A 25,785-nucleotide genomic window follows, 5' to 3' on the forward strand; every position below is an offset into this window, starting at 1 on the left:
GATAAGAAAGAAACAGAGAAAAAACTCTCTTGTTTCTATACTTGTATACTTGCATACTTAGTCGCAAGTGCAAATACTGATCGCAGTGGCAATTATGGAACACATCATGACGTGAAATGGGATCGATTTCACGGAATATAACGAGTAGTATCGCAGCTAAGCATCAATGAACCGTTTCATCGGGATAGATTGCGATGATGCCACTAGAGGGGACAATCGATGGTGTCGCCGTTAATAGTGTAACCGGTTAATCAATTAAACGGTTGACCAGGTAACACTAAATGGTTACAGTCGGCCAACGCTCGTCGCTGGCTGCATTGTTTGATGTTTAAAACCACCGAGAACTTGTCGACAAGGATTATATCCCTCGGATCATTATCGTGTTCCGATGTCAGGCCAATTTTGCGTTCACGTGCGATCTTTCGTTCGAAATAGTTCGAACGATACGCTGGTTCACAAGGATATTCCCACACTTACCATAGAAAATATTTCTAACAAATAATAAAATATTTCTAAATATGGATAAAACGTGAAACCGCTCAAAGACGAGTAGCTGCATTAAACGTATAATAATTAGTACTAAAGGTGATTAAACATCGTAACTGATTGTTCAAATACTCACCGAATCGCTGTGAAATGTACGCTTGGAATAAATATCGTATAATTTCTGTACGTTTTTAAGCTTTCAAATTTTCCATAAATGCACAAATATCTATCTATTTTGTAAATAGAAGAATCTACAAAAATCATCGATTCCATTCGGCCTGGATGGTAAAAATTTCTCGCGGTTGAAGTTCGTAATTATAGTTCACGAAGTTATCTTGAATCGGAGTGCACAGTTCAAACGGGGCAGTTTTCAGCGACGAAAGAAAATTTCACTCCCAAAGGATCCGTACCGAGAGGCGGAATAATCGATCGATTCTGGATAAGCTACGCGATAAAGGGTTGCGCGGTGCGCAGAACAGGTGTGTTAAGTAATTAGCAGGTTTAAGTGTGTTAGGCCGCGCTCTAGAGCCGCGCTCGTTCATCCGATGGCCATCGGATAATGTTAACGGCCTTCGTTAACTCGATTTTACTACGTTAAGTTACGGCTAATCCAAGCCGAGCTGACCGGTTGCCGATTATTCTCCAAGACAACCTACACGCATTGTAATATCAAACGTGTACTCGTCTCATAGAAATTTTCCCATTTTTAAAGAGAGATTTACATTCCTACTATTAAGAAAAGAGAATATCAAATGACTATCTTTTCAATCTTTTCGCTTGAAATAAATACGCTTTCGCTCGTCGCTACAATTTATTCCTGCAAATACTATGATGTCGTTGAAATACCTATACTTTTGCTATCTAGATATAATATGTGAAACTATTTATTGAAATATGTGTAATTTTGTGTGCTACGCTAGATTAGCCGCGTAGTAGTGACACGCATATACGAGTATGAGTGTGTGGTGGGAGTATGTGCGCGCACAACGTCCCGTAAAACAAATGAATGCAACTGTTCCGTTGGTAGTGTGGCAAAGAAGATGGTGAGACAGAGAGTGCCGAGACGCGTGCAAATATGTATCGATGAATATCTTGTAAATCGCACATCAAATAAATCTGAAACTATTTTCATATCAATTCTAAACGTAAACTAAGTGTTCCTCTACATTTATTTCGGCGATTAAGATGCACGATTCTCAACGCTATTATTGGCAATCGTTCGTTTAACTTTTCTGTCGCTTTTGCAATCCACTCGGTTCTTCGTTTTCAAGGCTGAAATCGCTGAAAGAAAATTTAAAAAAATGAATATACCAACGACGTTCAGTAAGAAAATTTGATATTGCCTAACTTAGCGAAAGTTAAGGTAGCTGGAAAACAAGGCAAGGCACGGAAGGCGAAAAAATATAGCGCAGAAATAATAGCCATAAATGTCAAATAAAAAGCAGTGAGAACGAAAATAATGCGAAACTCTGTATGAAACGCAATCTTGTAACAATAGACACGGAATGAAAGCGGCTGAAAACAAAAATAGTGCGAACTCTGTTTCGAGCCCAATCTGGCAAACATATATACATGGAATAAAAATCTAGAAATGGATAGAAAGTATCGGCACAGCTGGAATCGGAAGGTAAATTCAACGAAACACGTTCGATATTCCATCGAACCGATTCATAACCATCGGATTTACAAACAATCCCCGCGTATTAACTTATCGAAGCATCGAACTGGCGCGATCGAATTTTCGTAAGTTCGATGGGTCGATTATCGCGTTACACCGATACGTTCTAGTTTTCCCAGCGGTCATTACGTCGTCGCGTTCCTCAATGAATTTATATACATAAACTGCGTTGTTTTGCAAACTGGCTGACTGTAATTTATCGCGGGATTTATCGTTAAATTCTCTCTCTGTCTGTGTGTGCGTCTGTGTGTATATGCACGCGCTCGCAACACGACTAGCGAATAACTAAACGATGAAATTACTTGAAATTACGCGGAACGTAATGTTTATTTACGCTGATCGGCGACTCTTGTTCAGCGCGAAATATTATTTACATCGATGTATGTTTAATTACTTCATGCGAATTACCGTACGTTCACCGGAACAGAACATCCGATACGCGATTTATCGATCGACCATTGTAACGGTCAGCGATGGAATCGGATTCGATGTTCGGAAACACAAGGACTTTTCTATTGAATTGAATTTTCCATTAACTATATTAACAATGAATAGTAATAAAATAAAAACTCTGTTATTAATTCAACAACTTGACGTTCAGCGTCACATTTGTACAAAATCGAGATCCGCATGATCGTCGCCCACATCCCAAATTGATTAAAATCTGAAATCAAAATTCTATCTAATCTTGCAACATCGAACAACCGACTTGCATTTGCAACGAATTTGCAAAATATCCCTCTATACCTACCAGATGCGTGTTCGATTGTTTCCAGCAGATTATTATTCAAACAACCACGCGTTGACTTGGTCGAGATGTTGAAACGTGGTTTATCAATCGCGATAGTAAAAAGTTAACGTGGCATTGAGCGTCGACTGGGGAATTTTAATTGCATCGTTGGGAAATGCTGTTCTTTAAACGATTTCCAGCAGCGTGATTTTCAAAATTCCGATTGGTAAAAACAAGGATACGATCGATCCCGTTATTGGTCCGTAGTAGCGTTCGTCGCAAAAATAAAAGGCAATGGTCCACAATGCAGGAATGTATTTTTATTATTGGCTCAATGCGCATATCTCGAAACTGCTGCATAACGATACTTTGAAAATTCTATTTACTTTTGCTGCATTGCGTTCATTGAACTACCGTAGAATGCAAATTGACGATCAATTATTTAAATTTTCTCTCTTCTGTACTTGTAAATTTCCTGCCGAAGAATTGGAAGGTGTAAGGGAACTGGAAGAGGCGAGATATTCTACCCTAAAAAGATTCTATCTACACGATCCTTCGTCAAAAAAAAAAAAAAAGAATTCCAACATAGTTTTTCTCGTTCTATATTTTTTTTCTCTTCGTCTACTCTATTTCCTCTGCTCTCTTTCCCAAATATTGCCAGCATTTTTATCACAACGATAGGATCTCTGAAAGAAGTTCCGTTTTCCCAAGAGAAGTCAAAGAAAAAGAAGCGAACATCGAACCGCTAACGTAAAATTTTTCTAAAGAAAATAGTAAGTAACGAAAGAGTATCGCAGCGCTAAGGAAACTCATCGAAGAAACCGGAAGATTTATCTAAATTGAACTTCCTTCATAGAAAATCCGTGCCCTCAACATTGACCACGGAACTGTGTATCGAGAAAGAAGACAAGGAAGAAGGAAGGGGCAGCAACTTTTAACTAACACGATTTCCCTTGATTCGTTGACGCGGTTAAGCCGGACGGGAATTCTTACGAAACTTCCTAACGATCGGTGAAATTGAGTTGAGACGGGGCCGGCAGCCTGTCCTAAACTCGCCGTTTAACGCGTCGCGAAACTTATTTGCCAAGAAGTTGAGCGCGTGACATCGACAGTTTTCCCTGCTCTCCCATCGGCCGTCTAATTCTTACGAAAGTTCGTTCGAACTCGCGTAGACGGCTCCATAGACTATAAATAACGTGTCTTGTAAACCGGCGAATCTTGTAACAGTGGCACGAAGTAAATTGTTTTCGTTAAAATCGATGTCGTTGCGTGATGGAAGACTTTTTCATACCTCGACGAGATTTTATAGCAAAATGTGAGATGGATGTTTTTTTTATTTTTTTTTTTTTTTTAGGTGTTTTGGAGATTGACTTTTTATAGTGTGTCTCAGATGTAATACTTTTCTATAAGATATATCATAGGTTTCTATAAGAGCTTTGGCAACGGTTTTACGGGTAACGGTTCTCCGAGACGAGAATGTTGCGTAAAATTAAATAAATTGTTTATTAAGAGATTGTAACGAGAAATGCGAAGAAAATCACGACAAATATATTTTTAATATAGTAGAACAAGATTAAAAAGGAAGAAGAAAAAAAAAATTACTATTTTACCATAATCTTGTCTAGTCAGGATTATATATTTCACTTAATTGAAACGTCAAAAATCACTGTAATCTGTTTTAATGCTATCAAGCTTCGATATTTCGGAACGATGGTGTATAAAATTTCACAATTTGATCAAAGTACGTCACTTGAAAATTGATGTTTCTGAAAATTTTCAAACTTCAAAGGCCTGCGGTAATTCCAATGTTTTCCATACGCTATTCCGAATTTCTATCTACGCATGCAACTGCACGAAACATCTGCAAATTCTGTTTTGTTTTTCACGAATTCGTCCGTTTGAAAAGAAAAAATCAAAAAATGTGCATTCCTTTACTAGCAAAATAATCTTCCTCGTTTGAAAATCACACGTGAAAAACATGATAATTCTCGTCTTTTGTAGCGGAGCAATCTTAAAATTTAGTACGTTGCCGACCAATTCTGTATCAAAATTAGCTTTTCCTCATAGCCATTGTTTAATTGTAAGTCAAACACAAAAATAGATTTAATATATTTTTTCCACGCGGCTTTCGTTCCTTTTGTAATTTTTCCACGAAAACGAGGCAATTAACCAAATATAGCTACGATCCAATTCCACTGAAATTTACTAGAAAAAAGAGAAAACTTTTCATAGAGTGGAATTCGTAGCAATGCAATGCAATGCAATTTGTAAAAAGTTCGCAGGAAACTTGGTGGATTCGCTGTGGTTCGATATTGACTCGCGGGTCGATTTCATTTGCATCCACGTTTTGTTAACCGACTGTCAGCTGATTTCCCTTCCATCCAACCCTGTGTCGTTCATTAAAGCGCTGGTAATCATGGCATAGAAATTTTTTACTTTCACGTAATATATCCAGAACTTTTCAAGAGAAAATTGCACTGAGCAGTATTCTTTTCATTCTCTCTTTATATGAATTTTTACATTTTTTTAAATTCAGAGCTAACGTTCTTTCACGGTTAGCTTATATCTTTTCTAGAAAATTGTCTAATTTTGAAATTTTCATGCAAATATGAGCCGACTCTTATTTTCGATGCATATCGAAGTTGCCACGGATAGAACATTTTCGATATGTAATTTGCGTTATCTTATGCAAATTCGTATTTGTACGAATGCGACTAGAAAAAAAAGTGGAACTGAAATAGAGATTCGTATTGTCCACTGAATATTCTAGCGTGTATACTTAAGGTATTTTATATATTTTTGTATAGTATGTGGAGAATAGTATTCTGTGTATATTCGTATATTTGAATTTCCTAGAAATTTCCAGAAGAATATTAACGAAGTTGGCAATAGCATAAACAAAAAATTGCAACTTCTGCATATAATGTCTATAACAAGAGCCACAAATCAGTTAGCTTAAAGTTTTAAAAGATCCAGAATATTTAAGTAACCGCTGCTTACATAAAACGCTGTTCTACTCTCTTAAAATTAGCATATACCTAATTCCTTGAACCAGCAAAGTTTCCGGAAAAACGAAAATATTTAACCTAGAATTTGCTCTCTCTCTCTCTCTCTCTCTTCAAAATGGGAAAGGTAAAGAGAGAGGAAACAGAAAAGAATAACGTAAAATTATTATTACCGTAACTATTAACCGGTTTTCAGAGAAAGCAAATATTACATTATTTTTATTAATTTTTAATTCTCTGTCGTAAAAGCTTCTGGTTAAGAAATCCGATAAAAAATTTCAACGAGAACTTAATCGAATGTTTAAAAATGAAAGTAAATTAGATAAGATTAAAGTATGTATCTAGTCTGAAAAATGGGTTGGAAAATAAGATTGTCCAACTGCATAGATTCGACGAATTTATGGAGAAAATAAAGATCGTAAGCTCTGTACACAAACGGATAGTTTATTCGACAAATCTGAAAATGAAGCCAGTGACCCATTAATCGCGAGCAGGTCGCCGAGAGTCAAAGTTATACCGTGGTCGTCAATTTGCTTTTCATTGACAGTGTCTGGTTCGAATTTAGTGAGCTGGGCGGAGACAGGAAACGAATCGCGGTTGACAATGATTAATCGGTGGGAAATAGATCGGTATACCAGCAATTTCCATTTGCAATAACCGGATAAAATAATAAAACACGACTCCTTATATATATAAATCATCATCTCTTACACATCGTATTCGTATAATAATTTAAAAAAGTAAATTTTACTCCAAGTCGTTATTAGATAATCAACCTTTCGCGCTACTTAATTTTTGTCTGTGTAAAGAAATTAACAGTGCCGCGTTAACAACAAAATCGTTGAAACATTTTAAACGGATCTAAACTGACGATTGAAATTTAATTTTCTCGTGCTAATTCAAAACAAACATACGTTACAACTTCTATATTCGTTCTTATTTGTTTAATTAAAAAATCTGTCGCCTTTCTACCGAACACATATCTAATTTCTCTCGTATGCAATTATTTCTCGCGCATAATCAAGATGCGCACAGATACCCTATGATCAAATTGTCTGACCAATCTGCCACTATATTACAATTCAATTCTAATTTCTCCTACGAATTGTTTCTCTCCCGCCCAGACATATCTCGAAGAAACGAATTTTGACGATCTCGAAGTCCATCAACCACTAGATCGCGGTACAAACACCCTAATGTTCAACAACGTTCCCTGCGATTCGATTATAATTCCACCTATGAAATTCAATTTTTCCTCGCACACACTACACACACTCACTGGAGATGTGAATTTCGACAATCTTCAAGCTCATCGGTTTCTAACGACAAGTCACGGTACTAACGGTAACCAAACACTTCAACGATACACTTTACCCGGACAAATTTCCATCCTGCAAATACCAGCGCGCCGCATACCTCTATAAATTCATCAGGCATGGGACAAAACGACCATAACTCAACCACCGGTGTCCACACCGTACCACTGACAAACCTCCTACGACACCCAAACGGTCACGATTTCGACGACAATGTCGGCCATACGTTCGCGGTACAGAGAGTACATCAACGATAGCCAAGCATCGAAGATAGTTTGCCCTAAACCGAAGTGTACACGGGGTCGAGTTTCCGTTCACCGATCATCGAGACGATGCAATTTCGCGGTAGTTACCGTTCGCCTCCCCCCGGGGAGCCGGATAACTTCCGCCAGAGATACGGCGGAGCTTGGATTCTGGCCTCTCTCGGTTTAACCTGTCTTGCATCGTCGAGCCCCCGAATCCCTCGACAAATACGCCACCGTCTCGTAAACTTTCCCAACTTCCCGTTTAACTCTGTCGTCGATGGTCAACTTCGTCGTCCACCCTCTTGCAGCCTTTCGTGTACACGTGTCGAACCGGAAGCGGTCGGGGAATGGTAGAAGTGTAGCTAAAGAATCGAACCGGAAGACGTCGCTTTAGGAGTGCAAGAGATCGAGTACCATGGAACGAAGATGTTTGCGTTGGGATAGAGGGACTGACTTTACGGAGATTCCGGGCTGCTTTCGATAGCTTCCATGTGATTCCTGTGGATTTTGTCCGATGATTTTTGTCTATCTGCTTGCTGCCTCTTTTAACTCGTCGTTGGCTTTGTTTAGTTTCGGGGGAATTAGTAGGGCTATTCTTCTACTTCTCAATAGAAAAATAGCGAGTTCACAACGGGTTGGTTCAGGTTATCGTTTAGGATATTTGTAAATTGTAATTCATTCTCTCGAAATAAAATTCTAAATCTGTTTGAATTACTAATAAAGTGAAACGATCGACGATTTTATCAACGGGACTGTGCACGACAAATCCTTTCTGCAAATACAAAAGTTGCGTATAAAGAAATCGCCGGTAGTTGCGACGTTGGAAAAAATCAATATCCACAGTAGCTTAAGTCATTTTACAAAGTTCCCTTCTTGCAAGTAACGAGAAATCGTTTAGAAATCCTCTTATACTCTGCAATCTCTTCCGTTATTCCATCCTTTCGCGCTGTTCCCAATTAGGTTAAGTCGATCCTCGATAGTCGAGAAGGTTTCGCGGAATTTTCCAAGTCTTTAGAAAGCGCCGTCAGCAATTTGCAAAGCGTTTACAAGAAAGAAAAGAATATCGCGTGGAAGATGTTCGATCGTTCGATCTTTCCTCGTGTCTTGTTACTGTACGTAGCCAAGAGTTTCATGGCGAAAGTTCGACGATGGTATAGCCGGATAATTCGACTAACAGCTTCTATGAGGAAGTCGCGGGAACCGCGCCAAACCGGAAGCCGCGCGAAATCCACCGACCAGATTACGGCCAGATCCAATAACGTTCGAACGAAGCTCTTCCGCCACGTGCTTCTGCCCTTGGTCACGTGTTTCCTTCAAAATCCACTAATCCGTGTATAAATTATCACAAGGGCAATATAGGAAACAGTGAGAATTAATCTTTCACAATCTCTAGATTTAATGACTGGAGTCGTTTAGTCTTCCATTGATTGTTTATTTCCAGCTATTTACGAGATTCGTTAGAATATTCTAAACTGTTCTTTTTATAAAGCGAATATCTCTAGATTGAATTTTATTTGTTCTATTAATTCGTTAGTTATTCTATGAATGTTATTGCCTAATTTATTGTTATATGTATGACGAGATATGTGTTTAGGTAATCTAAAGGGGTAAGAGATCCGAGCAAGCAGTAACTGCCGGTGAAGAATAGAGAAAACGCAAACGTGATGACAGACACAGAGCCAAGTACTAACGTAGGAGCGGCTAGAATGAGAAAGAGAGTTACATGGCCAGTAATTGCTCGTCATTGTAGCGAAATTCGGCTTAATCCGTTAATCTGTCGAACGTGGCCGGACGGTTTACACGTTCGCGTTAATCCGCTAGGAAGTTTCTAGCAGCGGCCGTGTAAAAGCAGCTCGTAATTTGTAAGTGACACGAGGGCCCAGCCCCTCGAGAACGTAGCCGCGTGCGAATCCAGGAGCCGGATACGTGTCGGCAGGATTAAACGCGGCCCACTGCTATAAATTATCATGATCCTGTCGATTCGCGAAGGCCGATCGAACCAATCAATGGATCGACTGAATCTGGTCGATGCTCGATTATCGCGCGATACGCTCAACGAAACTCGAACAGCGTCTCTCCGTGACGATGTATCGATATTTCGTGAAACGAAACGATAAAAGTTCCGCTGGATTTTATTATGCAAAAGCTTCGTGACATTTCATCCCAGCTTTCCAGCGTATAGTGCACATATAGTATGCACTGTCAACTGAGGAGGTCCGTGGTCGAAAGTGATTTTTATAGCGAGCATCTGAATGAAAACGTCAAACAGCAGTATCAGATTTAAAGATTAGCTGTCTTTTTTTATCACAAAACACGATAAAAGTACACAATGCAAGGCTATTACGAAATGGAGTTGCAGCAATCTAGAAAATATCGCAAGAGTACCGTAGGAGGACTTTTGGCAATAGAAAAAAGAGAAAAATGTAAGAATTGTAATAAATGTAAGAACAATTGCGATATAATACGATGACAGAATGCAAATTGCAATTATATTTTTAAATAATAGCGTATGTCGTGGGAAGTATTGGAATAAGAAATAACGTGAACCTCGCACGACTTCCTCGTTTCAAATGTTTAATAACAAAGAAAAAACACGTTCCCTGAACGAAAATCCCTGTACTGTACAGTACTGTACTGAGATTTAGAACGTTTTAGAGCGACGAGCGAAAGAATATCGGGACGAAGAAACGTGCGAACCATTGGAAAATAACGATTCTGCGACTTTATTCGGAAAAAGATTGTTCTTTGATTAATACACGTTGTAATATCGGAGAATGGATAGTATACCCTGATACGAGACACGAAAAATAGAAGTAGCTATATCGCTTAAGCAGCCCTTACGCTGGAGTTTTACAGAGAAATTGACATTCATGACTCGATTGAATCGATTCAGGAGACTAGATATAAATTTCGCTTGACTGCTTTCGATCCTGCTTTATCGAGTACCTGTTTCAGCATTTTAAGGAAAAGACTTTCGTATCCTCCCTGTTTTCGATACAATTTCTGACAAGTCTTTTTCTGCACACATTAGTCCACGTAATAATCGATATTAAAATTAGGAAGCAAATTTCATATTCTACCGAAATAGGAGATTATTACGCGTCATGTTTCGACGAACAAAATTTCTTTTATCGTCGATAATCATATTTCTTTCTCTATTTTGTATTAATGAAAATAAAACTTTCACATTATCCACTTTAGCAAAAAAAAAAAAAAGAAAACACCAGTCGACGTAACATTGAAATAAAAAATTGAAATCAAGAAAAATAAGAAAATATATTGAGCTCTTTTTTATAATTTTCCGCGATTATAGTAAACTTTTAAAATAACGATTATATTAAATCTGATCTTTAACAGGCTGTGCATTAGACGGCTCTCGTATCGAGTATGTAGATCGAAGTGCGCGTAAGCTCATAGATCGACAGCAACTTTCAATCTGTCTTTGCGAAGTTTAAATGCCAACCAGCCCGGGATTCTAGTTTCCAAAGTTCCGGAAGTAAACAACGATTGTTTACACGGGAAGCTTGAAAGCGTTAGACAATGGATTCATCGAGATAGCGCGTACAGGACGGAGCGTTTTAAAAGTTAGGAAATACAGGATTCAAGCTGGAACAGACGCCTCTATCCAGGCTTCTCGTTTGGTCCCTCGCCAAAATTAAGACATTTTTTTTATTCGTTCAGAAACCTATAAATCGAAGATGTCTTGTTGTCATAAGATTTTTAATTACTCACTTTTTAAATAAAAAAATATTCAACAATATTGTATTTATTAAAATATTTACTGTCTTAATTTTTTCTGTTGCTTTTACCTTCTTTCTTTTTCTTTTTAAAGAAGAAAAATAATGATTCGTTCGCTATTATTAGAAACAGAAGAGATTTTTAAAAATATCGAATATTTATCATAATACGAAGACACGTGTTACACATCTTGCTCATTTTTTTCGGAAGAATTTTTCAGAATATTGGACAATATCGAATATCGATTACGACACAGAGAAATATAATTTCTTTACCAATTCTGAAGAAACGAGAATGTATAATAATGTTGTTAGATGGTCATTATGGCAACAGAGAAATATAATTCGACCTGGAGGTATTTTCTCGACTGTAGAAAATAAATTCATCGAATTGTAAAACATCGGAACAGCAACTACACAGGAACAAGGGGTTTTACTAAATAATTTTTCGTAACAATTATCAACGGTTGCAAACTACTTATCGAACGACAAGATCATGGATCACAAATCACAAAAGGATTTTGGTTTTGCCGATATCTTAGCGTGATAACGGATACGCAGCCATGCGTCAGGGGAATTGGGACTAGACTTAGATTACTGTAAATTATTCTGCCAATTCGATAAGAGTAATTAACAGCGATTACAAGGCATTAATCCTCTCTAAACCCGATTATACTTTAGATAATTCTTCCATTTTATTCGATACTATAACGTTCACAAAATTTCCAAAATCAAACGAATTTCGCAAGACATAATAGAGCGTTCAAAATGAAAAATTCGCACAATAACGATAATACGAAACATCGTGGATTTCATATTTTATCTTATCGTAACATAACACAGGCCTAGATAAATAAAGAGTTAATAAAAATGTTCAACAATTGCAATACATGTAATTCATACAAATAACGTGGAAGTTGTAAATTAAATGTCGCAACGTTGTGATATATATATAAAGAAAAAACGAAGACTTATTAAACATTTTCCACAGTAGAATTCACATATTAAAAAGCGTTAATAACATGAAAATTGTAAATTGTTAATTTTGCCATATTATAAAATACGTAAGTGATAAATAAAAAGTTACTAAAAGTTTTCGACGATGAGTATCAGATATTAAAAATACCGTGCAACTGGTGAATCTCAAATTTTGCGATATTACAAAGTGCAGTAGTAAGTTTTCATATATGAAGAGTTATGAAAAAGATTCCTCGAATACGAAGGGAACTCGGAATCTTTTAATCGACGATTTAAACGCAACTTCTACCGATCAATTCTGGCATAAACAATATATCCGATAATATCGAAAGTTTGTAGGTAACTCACGTGCACGAAAACAAATGGAACACGTCGCGTCGGTTTTGCCGCACAGAGGAATAACGATGCTCGAATGCCGCATGCCGTCTATATGTATTTATTCGTACGACAGTATTATACACGATGGACAACATTATTTTTTGCATCATTCAGACATACTACTGGCAAATCATCGAATTACACTATATGAATAGTATTTTTAGTAAGTAGGATATTTATGATTAAAATATTGTAACGTGTCAAATTTTATTCATTTCCTTTTTAATGCACCGTCTGCAACCTTATTTTTTCGCGACGTCGTCCGTACACTGAGTCGTTTAAATTCATGCAGTTCTGTTTTAGATATTTGCGTTTTAGAAAATTCCTCCAAAATTCTTAAATACTCTTTCGAGTTTCTAGAATATCATCCAATCGTTTTTCTATGCCTTACACGTTGCCTTAATTTTTTGAAGCAAAGCGACATTTAAAAAGAATATGGAAAAAATGAAAAATTACTTAAAGTTACCGATGAGAAACAACCCAATATGCGGATGGAGAGTTAAGTTCGAAAGATGGAGAATATCGAAGTACATTTTTAATTTTAATTATTTGTTCGATCTTTTATTCAATTTTGAAAATACAGAAAGAATGTTTCTCGTATTCGTTCGTCGATGACTAAATTACAGCGACTTGATAAATTTCACCTCAATTTCCATTTTATCTTTAAGAATACAGAATATTGCTAGATAAGACGTACCCACGTTTGATTTTAATGGATATTATATCTCTATTTAGAGAGATATTTTGCTACAATTTACCGAAATTGTGGTTCATGCGATTATACTCATAGCATATATCTAAAGCCTTCAATATTATGATCTAAACATGGTAGTACAAGGATTATGGACGTGGCCTTCTACATGGTATAACGCCACAATGGTACAATGCCATAACGCCATAATGCTACAATACTGTTACAATCTAATGGCACAATACTACAATGCTATAGTATCGCAACACTGTGATACCAGTATCCATCGTGGCAATATACCGAAACTATTACTCTGAGTTTCTTTGTCTTATGTTTATTACAAATCGTCGCTTCGAAATTACTTCCGCAATGGACACTTCGACAAATCGACGCTTCAGCTTTAGTAGATTCGACATCTTAACCGGAAAGTGGTAAATTTGTCTTATTTGTCGCGTTTATTCGTATATGTACAATGTATCTGTAAAAAAAATACGATAAAAGAAAAAGTTACCATTTTCCAACTTTGATAAATTCATGCCCAAGGAATTTATAAACATTAATAAATCATTGCATTAAATAATCCTTTGATCTTTTCATCAACTACAAAAATCTAGAGGATCGACTGCACAAAACGGCTCTAGACACGTGTTATACACGTGAGTACGGGTCCTTAACAAAGTCGATCGCGCGCTGTTTTCCCGGTGATTGCAGGATCGAAGAAATCGAGCCAAGGCCGGAAATACGGCGTTCGAGAAACCGTCGAATCTTCCGGCACCAACGACTCGAGTAATCCCCCGAACGAGATTCAGCAGGGGGAGAAGCTATTAGAAGAGCTCCAGGACCGATGACGAGACCGCTTGAAGCAATCTTCGTCGGGCATCGCGAGTATAATGGAGCGCGATGGTCGCTTAAGAACGATGCGGATGCGATTTGGATGTTGGATTCTGAGCCGCGCGACAAGTGTATGGGTAAAAAGCTATGGATTTCGGAATCCAGCTTGATTTCTATGTGAAAAGGTGGTGGGAGAGGGCGAAGAGAAATTTTCAGAAAAATCTGAGATTAAAAATTTGCGAAGCAGAGGTATGGACGAGCGTAGTTTTCTCTTTAACACAAGGAGAAAATTGGTAATCCAGAACTCGAGAATTTTTACCGATCTTTTCGATAAAGTCGCGTTTAAGTAAATTTGAGATCGGAAGGATTATGAAGTTAAAGAATTCGTTGAATATATAGGGTGAACCGAACAACTGGGCTCGGCTGTAGCTTCGATTTCGTTGAAGATAGAGAAAAATCGTGGAAAGAAAAATTGAATGGCGCGATAAAGTCTATGTTCGCAGGTACTCTTTTTTTTTTTTTAGTGCACATCGATGCATCGAAAAGATGTAATTCCACTCCTTTTTTAAGCGGAACTTTATCGTTTTTTATTAACCACGCACTAACGATGCATTTTTCTCTTTCTACAAAATTCTCTGCAAAAAGGTATTAAGGTACTTGGTCGAGAAATGCTTGGTTTGAAAGATATTTCAATTTTCTCTGATTTTTCTTTATCTTCGACGAAATCGGAACTACTAGCCCGGCTGGGTTGCGTGGTTCACCCTGTATTGTGGAGTAATTCGTGACGTAAAAGCGCGAGTATAAAATTATTTCCTTATCAGAATGAATTCCTGAATATTTGTCATTTCAAAGAGTGTTTGAAACTGTTGTTATTTCTATACTCAGAGGTAGGATCACAATAGTTATTATTTTATCGAATGGATAAGTCTATCACACCTTTCTGAGCCGAAAATACCTTTATCGCACGATCTTACAAAAAAAAAGGGATAAAAACAAAAAGGCATCTTAAGCCTATCGATTAAATCTATCGATTGTAACTAGGACTATCTTCTAGTTACTATTTCTTATAACTAACGCATTTGCATATGGATGACGAGCACGAACTCACGTTGTCATTTTCGACAGAAACAAAATTTATTGTAGTAAATTTAAACATTTCATAAATGAACATATTACAGGCTGATCATTGCCATGTTTCGATAGAATTACTTCATTGTCAGAGTTATATCCCAACTAGTTGTTATTTAGGAATACGTTGTTTCACGCTTCGAGGAATACGTCTTATAACGAACATTCTTCGAAGATGGAAATTCTTTTTACGATTGCAAGATAGTCATCGTTCTATCGAATAGACTATAGGAAAATTTACGTATATATAGTTCCATTAAACGATACAAAGGTTGCTTTAAAATGTTAAAGATATTGGCACTTTTAAAAGACACGAGTCCGTTATAAAATGTCTCTTTGAAAACATTTTATTTTTACTTCAAACGTATTTTGAATAACGAATAATTCGAATAGAAAGAATATAATGGATTACCGTCTGATATTAGACTTGCGTAAAACACTGAATTTCCACAAAGATTATACTAATTGTAAGATTCGATCTCTTAAGGAAATCTTAATTATAATCGCTTTAAATGTTTTAATAATTCACTCTTGACAGGGACGTCGTTACAAATTTTCAGAAAAGTTTAGACAAGCTGCAAGGCATAGGCAATTTCTCAATTTTTCTGCATATCCTATATGCAAGTCTTGTTGCTTTTAACTTGTTATCTGTGAACACGTTGCTCGTAGAACTCGTTGAACTTCTGAACTTTCAACGATCTACCCTCCGTAAGCCAGTTTCGTGTTTTCGTGATTTTGTATAATAAAGAATTTAATAATATATTTTTTGCGTTCACTTTATATTCGCTTTCGATTATTTATTTCGCACGATAATTGCTAAATAAGTTCAGTCGCCTTTTTCCTATTTATATGCTCACCATTTTATATTAATTCTATAATTACAGACAGACAATGATAAGGTTAAATTCTTTTTTCCTGACCTTGGAAATGAAATCAAGAATTTTTGTTAATATCGACGATAACGGTAGACTCGTATCAGGTTCAGCAGTTCTTTACCTTTCCATGGTAAGTACGTTCCGAGGAATATCGCTTTATTAAAATATTGGTTATTCTAGCTGCAGTGGACAAATATACCGAACGAAATATTGCTACAGTCTCAAAGGGATCGCGGAGAATTCAGGTTCCTTGGATTTAGGTAAATAGAATCGTAAATGTAAATAGTATATAATATCCAAGTTTCGTATAAATTGATCGAAGAGAATTTTCGCGTATATGTAGTTTCACAAAATCATTCGATTTCAACTACGGACGCATATATGCGTTCGGTACCAAAAATATTCAAATTTATTCAGCGTGCGCTTTCTCTTCAGCTAAAAAAAATCTGTAGTTCATAGCGTACGAGTACTCAACGTCGTACAAGCTACAGACAAAGTCTGACTAAAGAAAACCGAGTCAAGCTTGTCGTTAATGGCCTGGATGTAGGTAGGACGATACAACGGAATTGAATAAAAAGGAAGCGAAAAGTAAAGAAACTCGTTGGTTCGAAGAATAATAAAAGATAGAAACTGCGAGGAAATTGTTTTACAACGACGTAAAACAAGTGGACAGGCCAGGCCGCTTGGAGTGGGTCAGACTGGCCATGACGAAATGGTGACAAGCGACGTCGTTAATGGAATTCCGTAGTTTCACGTGGAACGGTCGCGATGAGTGAATCAAAGCGGCCACGGGGCTGCTCGTTGACATGACAATTGCGCCAATCATCAATGCATGAATCACGGACAATCCACTTTGCCGTCGTCGTCCCGTCGTCGTTGGTCGTCGTAGTCGTGTTACGTCGGGCCTCGTTACGCGTTGCCGTCACGTTGCGGAAAGTTCGATATCGATCCCGTTAACCCCACCCCCTCCCCTTTCGTGCGTGTGTCGGCCTTGCACGCGTGACTTTCGCTGGATACGGGCCAATAATGTGACATGACTTGTCGATCGATCAATTGCCGATTTCCTATCGGTTTGTCTTATTATCCGATTAATTTGGAACGATCGGAAGGTTGTTTTGAAGAAATTTGAAGGGACGATATTATTATTAGAACGTGATTATTATTAGAATGTTATATCGCGGATACATTTACGCATATTCGTGTTATTACGAAATAGAATGAAAATTGAAAAATGAATAGATAGAGAGAAATCTGTTTTACTTGCTATGTAAATATCGTAACAAATATGAAAGCATCCCTTTCATCCGAGTTATCCGCTGCACCACGAAGCTTACCAAAATTATTATACATTGTCGTGACTTGGTGCTACGGAATATTCATCTTGCTGCCCTCAGAATGTTTTCGTGGGTCCGATGAAACATTTTGAACCACACAATTTGCCGATTGTTTCCTGCATGGCGGCACTGTCACTTCGTTATGACGCGGCCTTTGTTAATTTAACACGCGTCCGCGGCCTCTGTAATTCCCTGACCGCGCTAAAATTGTAGACAGAGCCAGGAAATTCGACGGTTATGTCGCATTGAATGGCGTCTCTCTAATCAAAAGGATCGCCCTGGCGATTTTATCGAAATGCCCGTTAAAACGATCATTCGACGCGAATGCGAATAACAGGGACTAATTGTCGAACTCCACATCTGTGATAGGCCAAAACTGACTACGCAATCAAGCCTGTGCCTTTCTTTGGTTTCGGGTGTTGTTTCATCGTATATCGCGTAGATTTGTCCCAAAAATTGTAACAATTTCTCCTAACTGAATATTTCCAGTATTTTCGTAACTTAGTTATCAATTTATAAAAAGAAAAAAGCAAATGTAATACTCAGTTGTATGTCATATGTAAATGTGAAATATTGAACTTAATATGCTTTTGGATCGTCTGTAACAATTTCAAACGATCTACCGTTTCTTATTAAATATATAAAAGGAAATTCAAGTTTTATAGATGACGGAATATTAAGTGAAAAATAGAAATAACAACTAAAAGTTAATAATATCGATCATTTCTATTACTGTAAGCCGAATTATGGCAAAACTGTCACAGGACGAGGAAATGTTTAAATTAAAAGCAACCACTGACTTATGTGAAAAATTGTGTAAAATTAGTCTGGAAACACCAAATTAATTTACATATCTAACATATAACAAATAGAACGTTCTCCTGTTCACGATTGAATCGCAAATAGTTGAAAAGCTACTAAAAATTAATTAAAAACGGCGCAGGTACTATTCGCATCGAAAAATACTATGTTCGAAGGATACAGAGGAAGACTAAAGAGAGAATCAAAATAATTTGATTTCTGCGAAATTTTCATCAATTTCTCTACTACTTTTCAGGATATTCCTGAATCGATAGTTACGGAACACCCGTTACGCGGTTAATGGTGGACGCGTGTTATCGCGTTGGAGATGAACGACAAAACTGATTCCGCGAGATGCATATGCTTAACATCGTCCGAAATATGCGATATCATTCGTGCATACAGCATCTAAGTGGAATATGCAAAACGCAAATTATGCAAAATATGCAACCTACGAAATACGTTATGCAATATATTTCGCAGAGACAAGGTTCCAGGGCTACTTTGCTACACCGATTAAACGTCACAGACTAGAAACGCCACTTTTTAATAATCATCCAGCTTGTACACCACGAGTAATTTGAAAATAATTATGTTTTTATAACGTATACATTAATATTACAGCGTACAGCAGAAATAGGACAAAAACAAAAAGAGTAATTTCTTATATAAAACTTTATGACGCGAGAGAGATCATTCGAAAAGCTGTTTAATAGTAAAAATTACATCTTATATATAACGACAGATTTCGTGCAAAATCACAGATGGAAATAAAAGAGAAAATTCACGCGATAGAATAAAATACAGATAAAATCGTGAGAGTACAAACTTTGAAAAAAAAATCTCGTTTCCTAATCAAACAACTGTGTGCACAAACGTATCCTTTTGCATCAATGTCCGTCATTTACCGAAACGGCATTAAACGATTTGATAGCGGATAAGCGATAAGTTGGCAAACAGGTTTTCAAATCTACTGGTACGTTCAACAAGGTTATAATATTCACTGGCGATTAATTTAATTTAATTACACAGCCGCGTAACCTTGGTAATTCTGCTAATTAGTCCGAGTGAAGACGAGTTCCGGATAAATTATAGGCATTTCCAAAAATCGAAATTCTGTACAGCGTAAAATAAAGTAAAATTTTAGCAAATAAAATTTGTCTCGTCGAGAAATTTTCGACGACTCGAACGATCTATTTCAACAAAATTTATAACGTGTAATAATATTAAAATATTGACGTCATGAAAATTACTGATCGATATGCTAACGTGGATTAATTTCGTGTTAAAAGATCCAGGCTTGTTGCGGCAAGGCCAAGATGAAAGGCAAACATTTCACGGATGAGTCGTATATTGAAAGCACTCGCGACGATGTCATGAGAAAATGTTGTTATACCGGATAAAGACATTAAATAATATGGAAACAACAAATTCATGTTCATATTTACTCACTGAAACAGACTCTTCAAATTACAGTAAATCTACCTAATTGCCAAATAATTCTTTTATATCGCGCGAAATATATTTATTAATTGATAGTCTTGTTTGAAATGTTTAATTTTAAAGGATATTTCAATGAAAATATCAGCGATCATAAACTAATATTAATAACAATATTATTATTATTATTATTATTAATTAACCATACTTATGGAAACAGAAGATCTACCGATACGTCATATTATGGAGTTAACTCCGTGTTTAATGAATTTAAAGCAGATTCGAATTAGTGAAACGTGAAAATTGGATTAAATTCCCAGGCACGCTCAGACTTGGTCTAAACTCAACTTCGCGAAGTTACGATCAAGATTTCGATCGAAGTATTAAACACGAATTAGACCTGGGTTGGATCTCTGTTTAGATTAGAATTTCGTTACGTTTGAGTTGGATCGTAATTATGTTGATTCAGGAGTCGCAGAATTTCGATTATGACGATTCGGCTATTCTACTATCATCGGAATTGGACATTGCTTAAATCTACACAAGAATCGAGTTAATTCCAAATTAGATCCTAGCTGAATCTTGATCGGTGGTAAATTGAACCTCGTTGCTTCTTCGTCCTATCTCAAGATCAATCTACGTCACAATCAGATTAACTAGAATTCTAAAAATGGTATTTTCTTAAACTTACGAAATAACTCTATATCCTAATTTCATATTTGTTATAAACTCTCAAAATATTTATTAGATCAGATCAATATTGATTTTAAATAAAATTGTACTGCATCAGAGTACAAGATCTTATTTACAAAACAAAAGGTAGATTTAGTTTTGTGTTTAAGAGTATCGAATATCTTTTTATACATAATTTAAAATATAATACGTACGTTAACTTCGATAAAAAGTCAGTCTACGCCGTAGTTGGTGTCAAAAATACTTTAATTGCTTATTTATTTACTTATATGCACATACCTGTCATCAATGACAGTCTATCCGAAAGAACTATTTCCAAATGTATCTTGTTACTAAATAAATGGAAGCTTTTAACCAATGATACTTTACATATTTCTATTATCATAAATTACCAAAATTTTTCATTACATCTACGTCCTTCCTAACGTAATATCGTCACAAAGACGTATATGCACCCGTAAGAAAAGTACCTGAAGAACGACACACGAAACAAGCGCTATGTTTCCTTCGTGTTCCACGTCGTACGATTATCATACAGGCGAAACCAGCCTGGACACGAGAACACTCGACTCGCGTGCTGGCAAAGGCGGCCTGTTATTGAGAAATGTTTCGCATAGTTTGAAATATTTTCATGCCGGTGTGCCACTCCGCGTTCCGTTGTGAATTTCATGACGTGCATCGAACTAAGAACCACGGTCTTCCGTTTCCGGGACGAAACGAAAGGATACAGTTAAATGAAATTTTGATCGATGAGATGTTGGTACGAAGAGTTATGAAAATTGAAACATTATTTAACAAAATGCTAGTCAAAGTCGCGATCGTTTACGATTATTTATAAAATATATTTATTTATTCGTAAAAAAAATTATTAATTAATATAATTGCGAATATTTACAGTTTGTAAAATTATTGGAAGAAACTAATCGTGATAAGTAACAATTAAAGGTAAGATCCTCGAGTCTTTCGTTTTACGTTCGATAATAATTCGAACGATTTATTGGCTGAGTAATATATTTATTAATATATTACTGAGTAATATATTTATATATATTGAAGTATATTTACAGTTTAGAATATATTCAAGTATACGTTTCTCCTCTGTAAGATATCGAAGAAAAATCGCGAAATAAACTTTAATGCAATTACTTCTAGAGCAGAAATACTTCATACTTAAGAACTCGTGGATCTGTTCGTGGATCTGCACATTTAATAACTGCAAATCTTCTAATTAATCAAGAAAAGCTGCGTTTTATCACCTCGCATCGTAATAAGCCTGAGAAGTAGATGACAAAGTGCAAATTTAACTCACTATATTATTCAGTCTTAAAGACTACATACATTTAAGACTCTTAGCTCGGCTCTTTTAAGACGGTGCGCGATAAAAATTTCTATCAACTTCCCCGCAAGAAAATCATCGTTACTTATACGCTATTTAACCGCGCAGAAACCGTGCGTGCACTGTGTATTTGTGAAAAATTAGAAAAAGGAGAGAACGATAAAAAAAAACTCATTTGCTGAGTTTACACGATACAACGTTCGTTAATACTTAATGCAATAACTAAACGAAGAAAGACGATATACGAATAAAAAAGCTGATAAAAATCTAAAAAGATAAAGTAGCCTATTCCAACTATCGTTTATCCTAATTTCTTAAACGTCTTTTCTATCATCGGCTGGTATTTTTTAATCGTCGATAAGCTACGTCACTTTCGGTTAAGCTACACTTTTTGAAAATTTCCGCGCCACCAAATCTCCTTACCTTTTAGTAAAACTGATAATAAAACTCTATTTCTTATACAGTTCGATCGAGCCCCGTTGGCCCGCTCCAATTCTAATCTCCTTCTTTCCGTCAACTTTCGCCCCTCTAACCACCCCCTCTGTGCGTCGATCCGCGGAAAAGAGCTCGTCGTATTCCCCCGGCCGATTCTCAGATCCGACCGCGTCGCTGGAACGAGATGCAAATTCGAGATTGCGGAGCGCCGACCGAATTTCGAACGGAAAAACCGTTCGCCTACGTACTCCGAAGAACGAGAATTCGAACGAAAGGGTGGCTACGGAATGGATAAGGGCGGCGAGGCGATGGAATTCCAAGCGAAGATAAAACCTGACCTTCCTGTTTCCCCGCCTAGGAAAGCCACTTCACCGCGTCAACTCGACGACCTTCTCCAGGACGTTGCATCGGAAGAGTGCAATTCCGTTCCGATCTTCTTAATCGAGCTTGGTTTATTCCTCGTGAACGAGGCAACGCTCCGTCTCCTCTCTTTCTCTCTCGTATCGAGGGAATAATCTCGACCAGACAGCCGCGTAATCTGACCTGACAAAGCGAGCCAACCCCGCGGCTGTGATTTTTCAATTTAATTCCTTCCGCCCGACGGCGCCTAGAGATAGTCACAGAGAGTGTCACGGACTCTTTTGGTTTTCCTGTTACTTCTATTTTTCTTCTTACCGTTGCTGATAAAACCATCTTCTTTATCGAAATCTTAATGAGAATGACGCAACCAATGAATCGTTACACGTTACGAGAGTACCGACAGAAGAAGTAGTTATCAAACCTTCGATAACACTAATTGCTTCCCCGTTTAAAACTGACGAACTTTTGCCCGACGCATGTTTTTCGTACGTTTTTCTGTTTTTTTTTTCTTTTGCTAACCGATACCTATCAATCACCCAGTATACCCATAAAATTCCAACTTCCATCGATCAGCTACTTGAACATGGTGCGCGCCAGCCCACAACCCCTCAAAAGATATTCCATTCGAAGGGCAGAACAGCGAAGTTTCCGCTCCGCGCGATCCACCTTTGCCTCTTCGCCATCTCCATGCAAACTTCTCTCTTTCAGCTGCGAAACAGGTATACGTCGACTGGGAGAGAAGAGCGGAATCGATATAGAAATCGTTGGCAGGCTGAACCGCGACTCCTCATATCCTGTATTCCCGGGGGACACGATCTCGAGTAAACACAGCGTAACCATCCGTAAGCGTATGCAGACGCTGGCGAGACGAGCTTCTTTCCTCGAGGACGTCGCGTCGTTCTCAATTTTCTTACCTCCGGATCCCGGCCGTGTGTTTGTCTTACGCCACCCCGTATCAACGCATAGAAAGCGCAGCGATTGCATTCGTTACAGGTGCAAAAGATGTTGGAAAAGATTGATGCAGCATCTCCATGACTGTGATAACAGTTTCTCTTTACGAGGTCACTTTCTCCTTTTAACTCGCAGTTTCTTTCTCCCTTCGAACGTTAGTTCGCTCGAAATCAGAAGCTCGCGGACGTCCTCTGTGATTATACGGTGCAACGTTTCGCGACCGTAAACGAGGCGTAGAAAGGAATTTTTGCTTTGGACTTTATTGTTTCGTTGTTATTTTCTGGATTAAACGAGTGGTTGAATCTTCGCGGGTCGTCTCTTAACCAGAAATTAAAAATTAGCAAACGTGTGATAAAAATACACGTCGATTAGGCGGAAACTCTGGATTAGAATCGCTAGATTAGATCGTAAAAATGGAGGTTCGATGTAACCGCAACCAATCTCGATTGTAACTATAGCCGACATCGAGCTATAATTCTTTAGGTGAAAGGTCAATTATGTGTCAGGATGATGAACGACTTCTTACACAACGTCGAGAAGTTTCCACTCGAACAAGGCAACGTTATGGGCGAAACTAGAATCTTTAGAATGGATGGATGCGGTACGGAATTAATCAATTAAGTCGGTCGCTCTTCTGGCTGAATCTAATCCTTGTTCGTCTGATTGTTATTTAATTGTAATTTTGGTACAGCGTTTCAGGATAAAGAAATATAGGATATTTTCAGGTCAATTTCGGTGAATCGAGATAATTTCGTTTTCGATTTACAGGTGGGTGTAGTAGACTTTTTTTAAATTAACAATTTCTCATTATACTTAAATGATATTTAATAATATTAAAAGGAAGCAAGAACAATTTTCAGGATAACAGAGCGAGTAAACTATGGTAAAGATCGTTCAATTTCTTTCTCTTTTGTTACAGTACAGTCACGTTGTTATTCGATGACGTAGAAAAGATTTTTTATTAAGATTTCGTTTTATTCGCGATATTTCTTGGCAACGGTGCTTCAAAGTTCGCATTGTAAATTTCATTGAATTTTTCTGAAATACTTTGTCGTCGCAGGAGCTACCTTTTCACTTTGAAGCCAAACCAATGAATGAGCGAGAAAAACAGGAAACGTGCCCTTTGAATTGCCAACGAATTGTGTAACCGTTTCGTTCAAATAAAACTCTGTTCGCTTCTGATTGTTTATTTCTATCAAATTTAATTGTAAATCACACGACTAACAGTGTCTCGCCGAAACAAGCTTGAATTTATCCAACATTAAAAAAAATATTACAATCGTTCTCATAAGTCTGAAATAGTTTCGTACAGCAGCGGATTAAATTCTTGATTCTCCCTTTACAAAATTCTGTTTAGCAAAGTTTTGTTATACGAAGCTTCACTGACGCGTATCGCTAATCGTTTGCAACTACGCAAACCAGCCACGTAATTGAAAATTCGATGACTCTACTTGGCTGGGGCGAGGCAACTGCTTCGTTTTCCTCGAGGATTTCTCAAAACAAGTCGCTTGACCAACTCGAATTTCACCCGTAACGAGACGAAACTGATGGTCAAAGGACGAACTTCGTAGTTACTGCCTATTGATACGGTGAAATCACGGCAAAGAGAGGCTTCCGTTCGCCCTCAAAAGGGAGAGACGATCGTCTCGAGTCTCGCCAGACGAACGGAGCCATTCGATCGTGCACTTAGCGGAGATTTACAAATTAACTGTTCGTCTCCCGGGAGGAACAGCTTGAATCGAGGAAAGGAATGGAATAAGGGTAGCTTTCGTGAACTGGTTTCACCGGGAGAAGAGAGCTTTTAAATAAGGCAAGTGGCACGAAGCAACGCCACAGGGATTAGGATGGCGATGGTTGTAACGATTCTTTGACGTTTTCCCGATCTTATTTAGATATTCAGAATTTGAAAGTTGTTCTCGCGTTAAAAGCGCAAACGTGACTTTTCCGTTGTGGTCTTCCTTTAAGATCTTTCTTCTTTCGATTTCAATTTTCGATGTAACTTGAGCCTTCCATTCAAACTCCATTGTGAGAAAAACGATAATTACGTTAATATTAAATCCAAACTGGATTTATTTATCGGCAAATCAAACTGATAAAAGAAACAAGATAAAAGAAAAGATTGAAAGGAGAGGAAAATTGGAAAATCTTTCAGTCGCGCGTCCCACCGAATCGTTTTATCGATTGTAAAATCGCAACTTAATTTTCCATCCACGTTCCGTGCCTTTTGGAGAGCACTCGATAAAAAACAAGGGGAAAATTGAAGAATCGTGAGGAAACATCGCTTAACGTGCTTCACTTCCGGCGGCTTGAGTGGCTTTTACAGAAATTTCTGCCGAACCCTGGCTTCTTTCCTCGTC

General features: G+C 37.4%; 1 long non-coding RNA gene across 1 annotated transcript in view; it reads right to left on the bottom strand.

The window, feature by feature from the left end:
* Positions 1 to 1,720: 1,720 nt before the first annotated feature.
* The window catches only part of LOC138183658 (uncharacterized), a 47,075-nt gene continuing 23,010 nt past the window's right edge, over positions 1,721 to 25,785 (bottom strand). Inside the window, exon 3 of the long non-coding RNA XR_011174112.1 lies at positions 1,721 to 1,767. This is a non-coding gene — a long non-coding RNA (uncharacterized LOC138183658). The remainder of the gene's footprint in view (positions 1,768 to 25,785) is intronic.

This window comes from Bombus flavifrons, chromosome 9, assembly GCF_040668555.2.
Source record: "Bombus flavifrons isolate JBK064 chromosome 9, iyBomFlav1_principal, whole genome shotgun sequence".
NCBI lineage: Eukaryota > Metazoa > Arthropoda > Insecta > Hymenoptera > Apidae > Bombus > Bombus flavifrons.